This window comes from Sinocyclocheilus anshuiensis, unplaced genomic scaffold (assembly GCF_001515605.1).
Source record: "Sinocyclocheilus anshuiensis isolate Anshui unplaced genomic scaffold, SAMN03320099.WGS_v1.1 scaffold1549, whole genome shotgun sequence".
NCBI lineage: Eukaryota > Metazoa > Chordata > Actinopteri > Cypriniformes > Cyprinidae > Sinocyclocheilus > Sinocyclocheilus anshuiensis.
Window position 1 is genome coordinate 806,198 of NW_015538373.1, and position 14,980 is coordinate 821,177.

A 14,980-nucleotide genomic window follows, 5' to 3' on the forward strand; every position below is an offset into this window, starting at 1 on the left:
ATTATAATCCGTAATTATGTCCCCACTGGATGCAACAAATGCCTCATTTATAATGGGTTTTAATGTTTTTGTCTCGTCGCTCCGGCCGGGACACGACATCACAGTATGTTAAGGGGCGTACCATTTCTGTCACATGCTTGAGGTATTCGGCCAATCACAACACACTGGATAGCTGGCCAATCAGAGCACACCTCGCTTTTCAGACGGACGAGCTTTGTAAAAATTGACACGTTTCAGAAAGGTGGGGCATAGAGGAGAAACAATAATGTACAGTATGTGTAAAATAATGTGTTTTTTGAACCTTAAACCGCATAAACACATTTTATTAGACCAAATACACAAAATAATGTTCTTTTTAGCAGCATCATATGACCACTTTAAATTGATACATTTTGCCTATGCATAATTCGTGCCATGTAGTTCTAAATTATGCCATAGAACTTATACGCCAAATACTCAAAAATACGGCAAACTTCCCTGTGCAAGGGATCATGGGGGCCGTGCCTATCTTTATCACAACTCTGCTAAACTGTAGGGCCTAGGCGACCGCCTAGTTTGCCTATGCCTGGTGTGTGTGTATCTTTGGATGTCTGCATGCGTCCAGCAGGCACATGCTGGGGCAAGAGGGGCCGAAGCTTTGATGCTGGCAAACACCGAGCTCAGCTGTGCACACAACCAACACACTCGTCCATTATTTGTTTATTTTCTGTTGAGAATGCCAACTAATTATCACGAAACAAAGCAGCTCTGAGATTTGCGAGTCATTATTATTGCAAATAAAGGCCTGCTTGTGTCTCGCGCTCCTTTTGTCTTTGCTCCGCGGATGATGATACTGTAATTTGTACTCTTGCAGCCGGACGCGTGCTCACCCATGTAAAAATGTCCTCATGTAAAAATAGAGTCTGGCCTGCTGGGCTGCAATCATTAAACAAATCACTCTTTTGCCTAAAATTAACTTTGATAAACATGGTGGGTGGCTGTGGACGCTCTGTGCCAAGAACACAGTCACTTTGTTAGGATTTATTTGCCGGAGGGCTGTATGAGGATGGAGTTTGTTCTTTGTTGGGACATTTAGGTCGCTAATGAGGGACAGCGGGACGGTATGTGGGGGACTTTCACCCCATCATGACAATTTGGGGCACAAACTACTTGTTCGGCATGCACTTGAATAAAATTAGATTTCTTTTTGGGTACATCTCTTGTCCAGATGATTTTTCATGCCAGTAATCAAAAGAAAAAGCATTTTACATAAAGAAAAATATATCTCAAGTCCATTAATGGCCATTACTTTACTTTTACAAACAATAAAAGCTGTTCAATTCCCATTTCTATTGATTGATTGATTGATGACCTGAACATATGCACACATTGACAGGTTGAGATTTGTTATTTTTATTTAATATTTTTCATATATGGTTACGTCTTTATATGTTTTTCCCCCCCTTCCAACGGCATCCGTGACAAGACTATTGAAATCAATGTTGTGAAAATGTGAAAAAAATTTAAAAAATAATAAAATACAAGTGTCCAGATTGTTGCTTTAGTTTGTTTAGTTTATGTCCCCTTTTATGAAAAGTTAGAAAAAAAATATTTGTTTGTCTGTCTGTCTGTCCAATATTATCTACACATATTTTGACAGGTTTAGATTTGTGAGTATTTGTTTATGCAAATTATTTCTTTCTTTCTTTCTTTCTTTCTTTCTTTCTTTCTCTCTCTCTCTTTCTTTCTTTTTCTCTTTCTTTCTTTTTTAATATATTAGAGTATTTTTATTATTCAAACTTCAGCATATAAATTTGTCCAGGTCATATTTGACAGGTTTTGTTTGAACACGTTACCTAAAAAGCATTAGAAACACACTACACATACTATCTTGCTAGAGAAATGCTTGTAAAAGAAGAAAACAGAAATTGAAAACATTTTTCAGTCATAATGTTCCTCCGCTTGTCAAGCCTGATTTCTGGTTTGTTTCATCTCCAAAACATCAGTATACACTTGCAATTAGAGGAATGGCAGAATCCGCACAACAGTATTTACTTATTTATGTATTTCAAAGAGTTGATATGGCAGAAGACATCTCTCACTGTCAGCAGGAGTGAGCATTAGTGGCAGGCCGCATTAGAGCAAATACAGCATACAGGCCTTCAGGACGGGAGAGTGTGCTTTCTGCTCAGAATTGTGTGACTTCTGAATGTAAATATATTGGCAATATAAATATATACGGTTGGTCACTTTGATAGAAATGTATGTTATTAAGTAGTTTGTGATCTGCAATTATAAAACGGATAGTTCCAGTCCTTGATTCTGATTGGCTGAGCCACGTTCGAAGCTGTTGAAAATTACTCTACGAACACACACCTTTGTTTACTTCGTGTGTTGCTCGGCAACCACTTTGTTGCAACCACAACTGATTCTGAGGAACTACATTGTTTGATTGGATGAATACTGTTTTTATTAATATCATTACAGTTTATTTCCTCTGTTTTATTTTGTGAAACCTTACTACGTATATGGAATAACCGTCAGAGGCGGACAGTAGTGAAGTATTTTTACTTTACTGAAGTAAATTTAAAAAGTATCTGTAGTTTTTCTTTGGAAAACTTTACTTCACTACATTCCAAAGCATAATGTCATACTTTTCACTGCACTTCAGTTCACAAATAAAAGTTGTTGTTTGTTTTACCTTTAATACTTAAGACCATTAAAAATGTAGTACTTTGTAGACACCTGAAAAGTACTTTTGCAACAGAGTAAAAATACTTCACTACTATCCGTCTCTGCTTATTGCTTTACTATACTCTAGTCAAAATACTTTCATTTTGAATTGAAACTTAAGAACTGGTCTCTCTCTCTCTCTCTCTCTCTCTCTCTCTCTCTCTCTCTCCGAAAAAAAAATCACTTAGAATTTGCTAACAAATTTCACAAATAATTACAAAGACACTGTCAGTAAATACATTGAATTAAATGTCATATTTTGAAGAATGACTGAAATAGCATTGTCTTGTAAAATGCTCCGATAATCTATGTTTAATTTACAATTTAATTAAGATTTGTTTGATAAATGTTTTTTGAAAGAAGTCTCTTCTGCTCACCAATAAGGCTGAATTTATTTGATCAAAAATATTGTGAAATATTATTACAGTTTAAAATATAACAGCTCTCTATATGAATATATTGTAAAATGTCATTTATTCCTGTGATCAAAGCTGAATTTTCAGTATCATTTGCTGCTCAATTATTAACAATTGTTTTTTTGTTTGTTTTTTTTGTGGAAAATGTTATACAATGCTTTCAAATGGATTTTTTATGATGAATAGACAGTTCAAAAGTAACATGTATATTTTAAATATAAATATTTTGTAACATTATAAATCTCTTTTTAAATTTGTCTTACCCTAAACTTTTGAAATGTAGTGTCAGGGTTTCCTGGTTTATGAAAATATTTTCTGAAGGATCATGTGACAATGAAGACTAGAGACAGAGTAACGATGCTGAAAATGCAGCTTTGATCACAGGAATAAATTATAAAACAGTGTCATAGATGTAGCATAAGACACACATGGTTTACTAAATGTTCTTCCTCGGTTTGCCTGATTAGAGACCAAATTAAAATTGTTCAATAGTTCTGAAATGTTAAAATGTTGTTTATTGCATTTTCAAAAACGTATATAAAAACATATTTATAATAGTTGCTAGTACTACCTATCCTATAATACAGACTCTTGGGAATTTGTCATATATGGCCATGTTTTTTTTAATACAGAAACTTACACACTGAAGTTGTGGGCTATTTGTGGCACTGAACAAGACATTTAGGAATACATCTCTGAATATACAGTGGGTACGGAAAGTATTCAGACCCCCTTCAATTATACATGCACATATCAGCGGCTCATTGGTCTTCGGTCTGAGTCTAAATGTTTCCTCAGTTCAGTGACTGTTGGAGGAACTGGAGCGCTGAATATGTTGTCAAAAACCAGCATCCATATGCAGCATACTCACAAACTGTCACTTATCATGTCAGTCAGGTGTAAGTGGGTGGTTCTGGGTTTACGCCGCTAGTAAAGTGTATGGCTATGCAGGACTATTTATTTATTTTTTATGAATTGCAATGAAATGAAGATGGTATTATCTGTCACAGCTGCATCTTCCTCAGCAGAGCTGTGTGATAATGCAGAATTCATGCACCCTCTGGTCTTCATTATTCTCCGAGCTTCCAGAAAGTTATTTTGCGTATAATGTGCCACAGCGGCGGGGAAATGCATGACGGAAGTGCACAGAATCAATTACAGTCGGCATGTGGCACATCAAAAGAATAAAGAGGATCTACCTTAATGTAAATTTCTTGTGCAGGGTGATGCGACTCATTCTTGGAAATGCGAGCTGTGCGAGCTTCATTACCTGTTTCATAGCCTTTATATTTTGCCTTTATCTACACCAAACACAATGCTTGGTTTGAGGGATACGCTTAGAAAAACCACCTTGATCTTAAAATGAGAGGCAGACAAAAAGCAGAGGTGGGTGCAGGACTCAATCAATTGGGCAAATGTTGAGTTGCTCTTGTGTTTCAACAGTGACTCTAGAGGAATGAGGTTTTGTTTAGCACTCCTGCAAATTCAATCAGTTTACAGGTAGTTGTTGACCAGGAAGGCCAGCATTAAACATTATCAAGAACCTTTTCTGGTTGTGCTAGCTTCTAATATTTATTTATTTGTATTTTGTGGGTGATCAACTCACAGAAACATAAACATTGATTTAGATGGGAAAGAAGGTGCGGAAGGTGTTGCCTTCCTAGCGCATTGATTTTTTTGACTGTTGGAGGAACTGGAGCGCTGAATGAGTTTATTCATCATAGGATCAGATACGCCACTATTTTGCCTTTTTTCCAGTCTGAGTGACTGTCAGGCGTCTGAAAGTGAGTTTCTTGCACAGACGGATCATTTCACTTTATAAGATGTCAACATATCACCAGGAGCCATGGGTCTTAATTGTATATTCCTTAATAAGCTTTTTTTTTTTTTCTTCTTTTTTTCTCAAAAACGGGCAGCTGACTTGCATTTTATAAATCACCAAGGAGCAGGGATTCAGCTAAAAATCTTCACTGTTCTACTGAAGAAAAAAAATTTAAAAAGTCACCTACATCTCGGATGGAGTAAAATAACAGCAAATTTTCATATTTGGGTGAACTATCCCTTTAATGCAACACTGCACACTTCTGAACCCTTTCGAACCCAAATGTGGATCTTTCTTCCCTGGCCGTATCTAAGGACAAACGCTGCTTTTCAAAATGAGACTGCCAGGTCTCCACTCTGGGTTTGACAGCCTTTGATTCATAACAGCACTGAGACCATCATCTCGAGGGAGTCTTCCTCACTATCCCTGTGCTCCATTCAGCATATCCAGATGCTCCTCACATGAAATGTGAAGTGACAGGGCGCCGGCGTCCACGCTTGCTTCTTAATATAATCCATTGCTGTCTGTGTCACATCCGTCAGCAGCGTCTGCCCGTATTGTCTGAGAGATAAGATGGTGTTCTGAAGAGTGGAAAAAATCAAGCTTATTCATATCCGATTTCACTGCGTCCAAACACATAATGCAAAACGAGACGGCCTGCCATTGTATAGCGAACCATTCAAGAAGAAATCTCAAAACTGTTCAAATTAAGTATGTTTGTGATGGAGAGAATTAAAATATCCCTGTGTAAATTACTTTATTTATTCAGATTCATGTGCAGCTGCATTATATATCAGTTGGTATTGATTGCTTATGCATCATGGCAAGTCAAGTCACCTTTATGTGTAAAGCTCTTTATACAATACTGATTGTGTCAAAGCAACTTTACAGTGTCCAACAGGAAAACTGGTTGTCAATACTGGATTTTACCTGAATGTTTGATGCATCATTTGTAGTGTACTTCATATCGTAAAAGTACATAATGTACTTGCAGGTAATACATTAACAAAATACAAGACCACTTAAGTGTACCTAAAAAAAGAGACACTTAAGTACACTTAAAAATACTTAAAATAAAGCATTTTACAAGTTTTACTTTATTTTTTAGTCTTTGTTTTAGTTATCATTTGTCATGTTATAAAGTACACTTGTTTTGATGTGTTGACTAACATACTAAATCACATGTAAAGTAATTGATTATCATTTTAACTGTAGTATTATTTAATATTACATTTAAAGTTAATATATTGTAAATGCACTAAATTGAAAAAAAGTGAAGTAAAAAAATGTACTAAATTGCAACACTTCATTATTACAAATATGTAATTACAGATAGGTCTATATGTAAATACATGGCATACACGTTTCGAACGTGTTTAAAAAAGGTTGAACTTTGGTTCAACCTTTGGTTAGCTATAACGGGGTCGTTTATAAAAGGGGCGTGTCCAAAAGCCCATAAAGCCTAAACGAAAACTCAAAACTTTTTTAAAAACGAAATTAGATGAGCACATGCGGCAGGTAATTCTAAACAAGCATGCAAAGTTTTATGCAGATCGGACCACAGGTGGCGCTAAAACAGTTAAAAAGGCTAAATGACCTCAAATTGCAAAAGATGTTCACATATTCAAGCATACACTAGATCTTCACATCGTACTGTACATAATTTGACATAATATAAAAAACCTACTTTTGCAAACTGCTCCAATCCGACCATAGGTCGTGCTGGAACAGTCATAAACATTAAAAATCATCCTATTTCTATGGTAAATTGCATGAATTTGCCAAAAATGATTTTTTTATCATTGATTTGGGTGGTTACAGACTTACTAAATAATGCTTAATGTCTTTTTTCATATGTGCTTAAATGCCTTAAAGCACTTGAACCCCGATAGAAAAAAAGTGTTTTCTATTCTTTTTTTTTTTTGGTCTGCTGGTTTTATCTATGTAGTTATTGTTACTGATGTAGTTGTTGTCACTTTTAACTCTTTGTTTTGTAATGTTCGGAGTTTATCTGTTCGGATGTTCTTTTTTTTTTTGGTGGTTAGTTGATCGTCAGCATTGTCAGTTTTTTTGATGTCAAGTGTTGATGTCACAGTTTGTCAAGGGAGGACCCAAATGCAGATTGGACAGGGGAAACAGAGTTTAACAAAATGGGAACACAAGAGGATGAGGCAGGAATACAGTCCACACAATAAGCCAGAGCACACAACAGGAGAACAGGCAGGTCGGGGATGGGGAAGCTCCTGACTCCGAGGCAAAAGGAGACTAGGTAGCTCCTCAAGGAACCACAGGCTAGGCCTAGGAGATGGTAACACTTGAAGCACAACTGCCTGACTGGTCAGAAGACTCAGCGACCCGGGAGGACTCAGGAAGCAGGGCAGGAACCAACTCGACAGACACACAGACAAGGCAACAGGGGAGACAAGAAATACCGATCAAAAGAAAGAACTTGCAAAACAATGACTAGGGAGGATAAACAAGAAAATAAAACCGAAAGGGAAAAAGTAATACATTCTAGAAATAATTAACTGAGACTTATGCAAACAAAAAAGAATAACAAAAGGGAAAAAGCTAATAATAAAAGACTAGAACTACAAACAAAATAAAGACAAGACCGCAACCTTGCTGAAAACTAGAAAGAAAATAAAAGAACAAAATCAAAAGGTTCAAAAATTTAAATAAAGAACCAAACCACAAAGACTGTAACTACACTATTGACTAAACACGGGAACAAATTAATTAACAAGAGGGAAACTAGACTGGATGCAATATACTGAATAGCAAGCTCTAACAAGACTAAAGACACTAGCAAAGAGAATACACACACAAAACCAACCAACCAAGCCCAGAGGGAAATGAGCACAATATAAAGGGAGCAGCACACGAGGATCAGGTGAACACAATTGGGCAAACAAGGACTAAACAAGGGGGCGTGGTGATTGAAAACGAGAAGGCAGGACAAGAGGAGCACATGGCCAACACAAACAAAGACACAGCCATGTGCTCAGGCACAAAATAAACAAAGACACATTAAACAAAGACAGGACAGACAAGACTGTCAGGGCAGGATCCTCACAGTTGAAGTCTGTGTGTCTGTTATATCTTCCAGAAACAATTTTTCACCATTTCACCATTTCTTTTTTAAGCCTTTATTTGTGAGAAATTACAATACAAAGTTTTCATTGTATTGATTTATTTGGTTAGTTAGTTTTCTTCATTTGCCATAGTGTTAACACATATATTTATTCAAAATGACAAATTATTTTTCCTGTGTCTGTGACGAGTTTGTGTCTGTGTTATATCGTGTTGTCATGACCCCATTTTCCTTCTGCTCAATAGTGATACATCACATGACATTTTTGGCTCAGGTGATTGGCTCATAACTCAAAAACCTGAGTGCCCATGAGCAAAGACTGCAGCATCCAGGTCGCGTCCATCCTTTGAGATGGATAGGAATACATGGAAAATCTTCACATTACTGTAGAAAAAATTTGGGTTTTGAACACTTTCTTGCTCATACTGATGTATTTCACGTTAAAAAAGTCATGCATACCGCTTTTCACAATCCATGTCATTTCAGAGCAGCGTTGAGTTGAAGGAGCAGCTTTAATCAAACCCTCCTAAAAGAGCTAATCACGATCTTCAGTTTCACTTGAGATTAGCAGGCTCGATTTAGACCGATTCGTTAAAAAGTAAGCATCGAGGTAAAGTCAGCGGAGATCTTTTGAGCTCCCATTATGAAATGAAGTTGATGAAATTTCCCCCAACCACTCAGAAGAGCTGATGTTCGACACGCCGTGTATCCAGACAAACGAGCGGTTTATGTATGGCTAATATGTTACTCCATGAGCAGGAGCGGACAGCCAGCTGTTTTATCTGTAGAAGCAGCATGACTGCCTGCTCAATTCCCTCTCCTCCTCTGTGAAGCAAACAGAATTAGGACTGTGAACATCTGCCGCATGCGAGTGTGATCCGCTGATATTGAAACAGGCATTATCAGGTCAAGAGAACACAAAGAGAGAGTGTCTCTGTGACTCAAAGACCTTCTCCTCACATCTCTGGAACAAACGTCTTCAAGAAAGCTGGAGGCTCATGACTAGAATTACACTTAAATGTCCTCAGTTTGAGTGTTTATTCCTACAGTTTTATTTGCTTAAACATACTGTTTAATGAGTGATGTTTGCTTAGAAAGGCATCTCATTTACTACTGTTTATACTTACCGTTAATTATTTAACATAGAATGACTATCACAACCCATTTTACATCCATAATCTGAAACATTTTCTTTTCAAATAGGATATTTAATCTGACAATGAGTTGAAGCCAGGGCAATTAAATAAATAAAAGTAAATAAAAAGTAAACTTTAAAAAAATAAAATAAATAATAATAATATTAATAATAATAATAAACTATTTCATTTGTCAAGGAAAAAAAATCTCAATTTAGTTTAACCTGATGTACTAAAATAACTAAACTAAAACTGAAATAAAAATGTATAATAAAAAAAACTATACCTATGAATAAATAAATAAATGAAATGACAAAACATATACAAAAACAAACATAGAAAAAATCATACAAAATAAAATAAATTTCCAAAAATACAAATAAAATAATTTATAACATATATATAAATATATGTTTGATGTTATTAGTGTTATTATTATTAGTTACTAATATTTATCTATTTATTTTTTATATTTATGCTTTGGTCATTTTAAAATATATAGTTATTATGATATAATTAAATTCTAGATATACTTATTTTGTACAAACATATATTCTTAAAACAATTTAGATAAAAAGTAATCTAAAAAGGAGTCAGCATACATACATATATACATATACATGTGTGTGTGTGAGTTTTGCCAAAGGGGTAGGTAGAAAACTAGACATCCTCCTCCTCTATGGTGATTAAGGAGTCACACAAGCACCCTCATATTTCAAAGGTATTCTTCTTTAGAGCACAGAGGCCTTTGTCTCAGTGTCATGCGTGAATGTGACAAAGGTCACCTGGAATATGAGAGTTCTCGCTGATGTGCCGCGGTCAGCAGCGCAGTTATTTTTGGCACCTTCTTTCAGAACAAACTCCATAATGTGCACAAATTCTTACTCTGTTTCCATGCCACTGAAGATGCTTTTGGTCTCCAAGGACGTGCTTTTTTGCCCAAAGAGTCATTCGGTATTTTGCCCACACAAATGCATGCCTGAAACAGCATATATGTATAATTGCAAACACGTGAATCACAAACTAGCACAACCCCTTCATCATAAACAGCAGTTTTTACCGCAGAACAGTAACTGAACTATGTCAGACATATGCTTTTATGTGTTCTGGTGGGACTTGAGACAAGCTCAGGCTTGCATAACTCTGGTGTGTCTATCCTCAGTTTCCTATGAATCCTTCCATTCCATCTGTTCAGGTGCAAACGCGGTGACCCTCTCAATATGGACCAGCTCTGGGTTTTCTGGATTGCTGTCATTAGTGTTTACCATTTTCACTCGAACTCGCAGAGTGGCGAGAGCTAAACGACGGGTGGCCAGCTTGAATAAAATGGAAATGCGTCATTTCGTCAGCATTTCTTTTCCCCCTGATTTTAAGTGTGGCATGATGGAGTTAATTATGGCTGTCAGCATCTTTTGATATTCACAGGTATGGTGAAAGAATGGAAGTGTGGGAAGGGGCTCAGCAGGTGGAGCAGCTGTGTTCAGACCTCAGAGGAGAGGGAAACGCTTTAAGTGCGCTTGATTTTTAGCACCACTGTTGTAGGGTATTATCATAATTTTACCGGCACAATGGGCTCTTCACACTGAGGCTTTACTTCACTCCTCTGTGTGCCAGTTCTACACCTCCTTGTGTTTTTCTATCACTTCTTTTTAAGGAAAGCCCGACTCCACATCTTGGCAGATCTTAACTCACACATCCATATGACAGCTCCCGTCTCAGGTGTGATTTGAAATTTAGCCAACATTTCCAATGGCTCAACTTGCAAGAGAACATAACCTGCTTGATATTTTCTAAATGCATCCTGGAAAGACAGAAATTAAACAGACTGATAGTATGGAGCCCATTAAGAAACATGGTGAAAGAAAGAAAGAAAGAAAGAAAGAAAGAAAGTAGATCAGGAAGAAGAAGGCTGGAACCGGCAAACATTTAAACATAAAACTTTAATAAACAAGTCAACAAACACAAAGCGAAAGTAAAAGCGGCAGCCCCTCATGGACGACTGCTGCGTAAAACAACAACATAAATAGTCCAGGCCTGGTCCTTTCTCGTCCTTCACTGTCGTTACTCCTCCTTTTATCCTTCCGGAGCTCCTCCGTGGGACTCGAGACCAGTGAGTGGTGCAGGGGTCGCTCATTATCATTTACTCCACCGACTTCGCTCCGTTCCCACGGCTCTCGACCCCGCCCCACACACCACAGAAAGAAAGAAAGAAAGAAAGAAAGAAAGAAAGAAAGAAAGAAAGAAAGAAAAATAATAATATTGCAATGTTTTTGCACTGTCTCGCAAAACGTTTGAAATGGAAATAATGTGAGGTGGGATGAAAAAAAACTATATTATAGTACGGAGCCCGAAAAAAAAATGAGAGAATGAGAGAAAGTAAAGTTTATTAGGGGAAAAGAATACACTTTAAAATCTTAAAATGGTAACACTTTACAATAAGGTTGTATTAGTTAATGCATTAGTTAACATGAACTAATAATGAACAGCACATCTGTTCAGCATCACTTAATCTTTGTTAAAGGGCACCTATTATGCCCCTTTTTACAAGATGTACTATTGGTCTTGGGTGTCCTCAGAATGTGTCTGTGAAGTTTCAGCTCAAAATACCCCACAGATCATTTATTATAACATGCTGCAAATTAGGGCTGGGTAAAAAAATATTGATTTCTCGATTTTAATTGATTCTCATTTTTATGAAACAATATCGATTCATACATCTCAATAATCAATTAGTCTAGCCTGTCAGATATTGAACAGAACATTCCAACATTCCTCCCATCCAATAAATTGCAATAAGCTTTGTGATTTGTTACTTTTGGTATGAAACAAAGTCTCAGATTTCAAATTCTGTCCATTTTATTACAATATTCAAATATTCAATGTCGTTTTGGCGCTGTTTAATGTAGAGTGACATATAGCTGTGAACTGATCGTCTTCTCCGCTTTAAAAGCAGTTACAGCATGAAATAAACATGAATGAACATAGCTACGTTAAAAGAAAGAGTACAACTTACCGAAATCCGTCTCCTGTATCATATAATTTCTCAATCAGTGTTTCAAACGCGCAAAGACGACAATATATTGTAAACAATGTGTCATGTAATGTCACATTAGTTTTCTTTTCTTTTCTTTTTTTTTTTTAAAGGTTAAATTTTTTATTTATGTTGAATCTGTCAAGTTTTTGTGACAAGTTTATATATAAAAAAAAAAATAATTGGAGTAGAAATACAGAGTTCTGGCATGAAACTCTAGATGGCACAGCCCGACAGATCTAACTCAATCTGACCTAATGACATCATTATCACATGACACAGCTGATTGGGTCTCTCCTGTATCGGTAGCCAATGAGCTCGCTGCTCAACATTCAAATATATGATTAGTGCTTGCAGTAGCAGTTGCAGCTTGCTTCAGAAACCCTCCACCTTCCCCAGCTCCACCTGTATAGATCTGCTACGAGGTGATTCATGTATGCTATATGGGGGCCTATTATTGACTCTCAGGTATATTTTACAGCATTAGTTGAGAGATTTTTTTTTCCTTGAGAAAATTTTCCATGTCCTGTACCTGATATATATCCAAACTAATCAATATTGAATTGAAATTGGAATCGAATCAAATCGAAACTTGTGAAGGATAATCAAATCAAATTGTGAAATTTGTGTCAAAACCCAGCCCTAGAAAGTACTGATGTAATCATAGGCATGATCATCCCGATTTAAAATCCTACATATCAAACATGTTTGATATTTGATATTGAGGCAGCCTAAATTGTGTGCGAGCAGATCGGGAGGTGCAAGATTCGATCTGTAAACACCTCACATTACCAGATAATCCACACCGAACATCGGAACCAATCAAGGTCCTTGAAAATATTTTTTCTCCAATTCTCGGGAGGGGAAAATCGGGGATAAATCAGCCTAAAACTCCTATAGTGTGAGCCCGGCTTAACAAAGGATTTATTAAAGGCTGGTCCGCAAAAGATTTTTAAAATCTTATCAGATTTTCAAAATGTGAGAGACCACAGACATGAAGAGTGTGAACACAGGAAATCAGCTCGTTTTTTTTTTTCTGATTGGAAATAGTTTCGTTCCACGTGACATTCTACAGAGTGCATGCTGTCCTCAGGGTTCGGCCATAAATCGCTCGTGGGAATAGGACGGAGGACTTACTAAAACAACATCTGATAGAGTGGGCTTACTGGCTTGGAAACCGGTCTCTTAGAAGACTGTTCTTTATTCTTGCATATTTTAAACTAAAATAATAAAATAATCGCTATAGTTGTGCAGAGATTAATTAATTAATTTCTTATAAATTGTTAATTTATATCACAGCTATGTAATGTAATACATTTTCTGAAAATGCAAGTGATGTGTGAATAGCTTTCACTCATTTAAGGTCCAGTGAAATCAATAATGTCTGATTTGTAATTAACCCACAAATGTTAGTAACACATTAGTTAATGTTGGAAACGTGTACACTTTACAATAAGGTTCACAAATTCCCTTAGTAAATACTTTGTTAGTGGTAAGTCATGTTAATGCAAACACAAATTTAACATATCAGTTGATGTTCAGATGGTTTACACTTTAGAATTAAGTATACCTATAGCCCGAATCAGTGCCCAAATGGTTAGTTAGTATTGTTCATCCTTTGTGTGTGTGAGCTGCTACATAAACGTATGTGCATATAGTATAAATTAGCATAAAAAAACATTAAATAAAGCTATTTACAGGCATAGTTAATCATTATTCATGTTAACTAATGCATTACCAGCTTTAAGTAATTAAGTTGCTAATGTGAATAGACACATTACTCTATGTGTAAGTTAACATTAACAAAAAAAATAAGTAATCCTGAACAGTGGCACAGCACAGTTCATTGTTAGTTCATGTTAACTAATACAACCTTATTGTAAAGTGTTACCTTTACAATTAATGCTTTGTAAAAAATTGACCATTACTTATTTAACTTTGTTTTCACTCATTAAAAATCTGCTGCCTCTAGAAGCATTCTGACAAAGGTTTCATTGGCTCTCGCCTGCTTCATTACTGATTGCGATATGAGGTGATTCAGGTTGAAAGGAGTGGATCAGGATAATATTTTCAGCGATTAATAACTACAGTTCTGCTCTGTTCCTATTGTATTCCTATTCCTATTGAAAACTATTGTATTCTGTATTCTGCCAAAGAGGACTGCAACTGTAACAAATCGTCATTTGGACTACTTTGGGACTGCTTTTGACATTTCACCAATAAATTAATTATTGTGATTACACTTGTGTCACGTTGCACACACACGAGGAACGAGGAGACGCTGGAGAATACGTTTACAGGACTTTATTACCACCAAGGAACCAAGGGAGACGAACACAGGAAGACGTTCACACGAAGACGTTCAACAGCGGACAGAGAACTAGGGACTGGGAACACTTTAAATACACACAGGAGGAGGGGATGACGAGACACACCTGGGATCCATGAACCATCATGGGGAACACCTGGGACAACTTAAACATGGGAAAGGAACACCCGGGGAGCAAGACACAGACAAAACATTGAACAGAGTATGACATAACGCCCCCCTCCGGAAGGCGTGACCTCACGCCATATAACATCCAATGGCGAGGGGGGGGTGGGCACTCTGGAGGTCCCTCAGGATGCCGCTTACAGTTCGGTCCGCTGTTCTGTCACCTTGCACACACACGCGAGGGACGAGGAGACGCTGAAGAATATGTTGACAAGACTTTATTTGCACCAAGGAACCAAGGGAGACGAACACAGGAAGACGTTCACACGAAGACG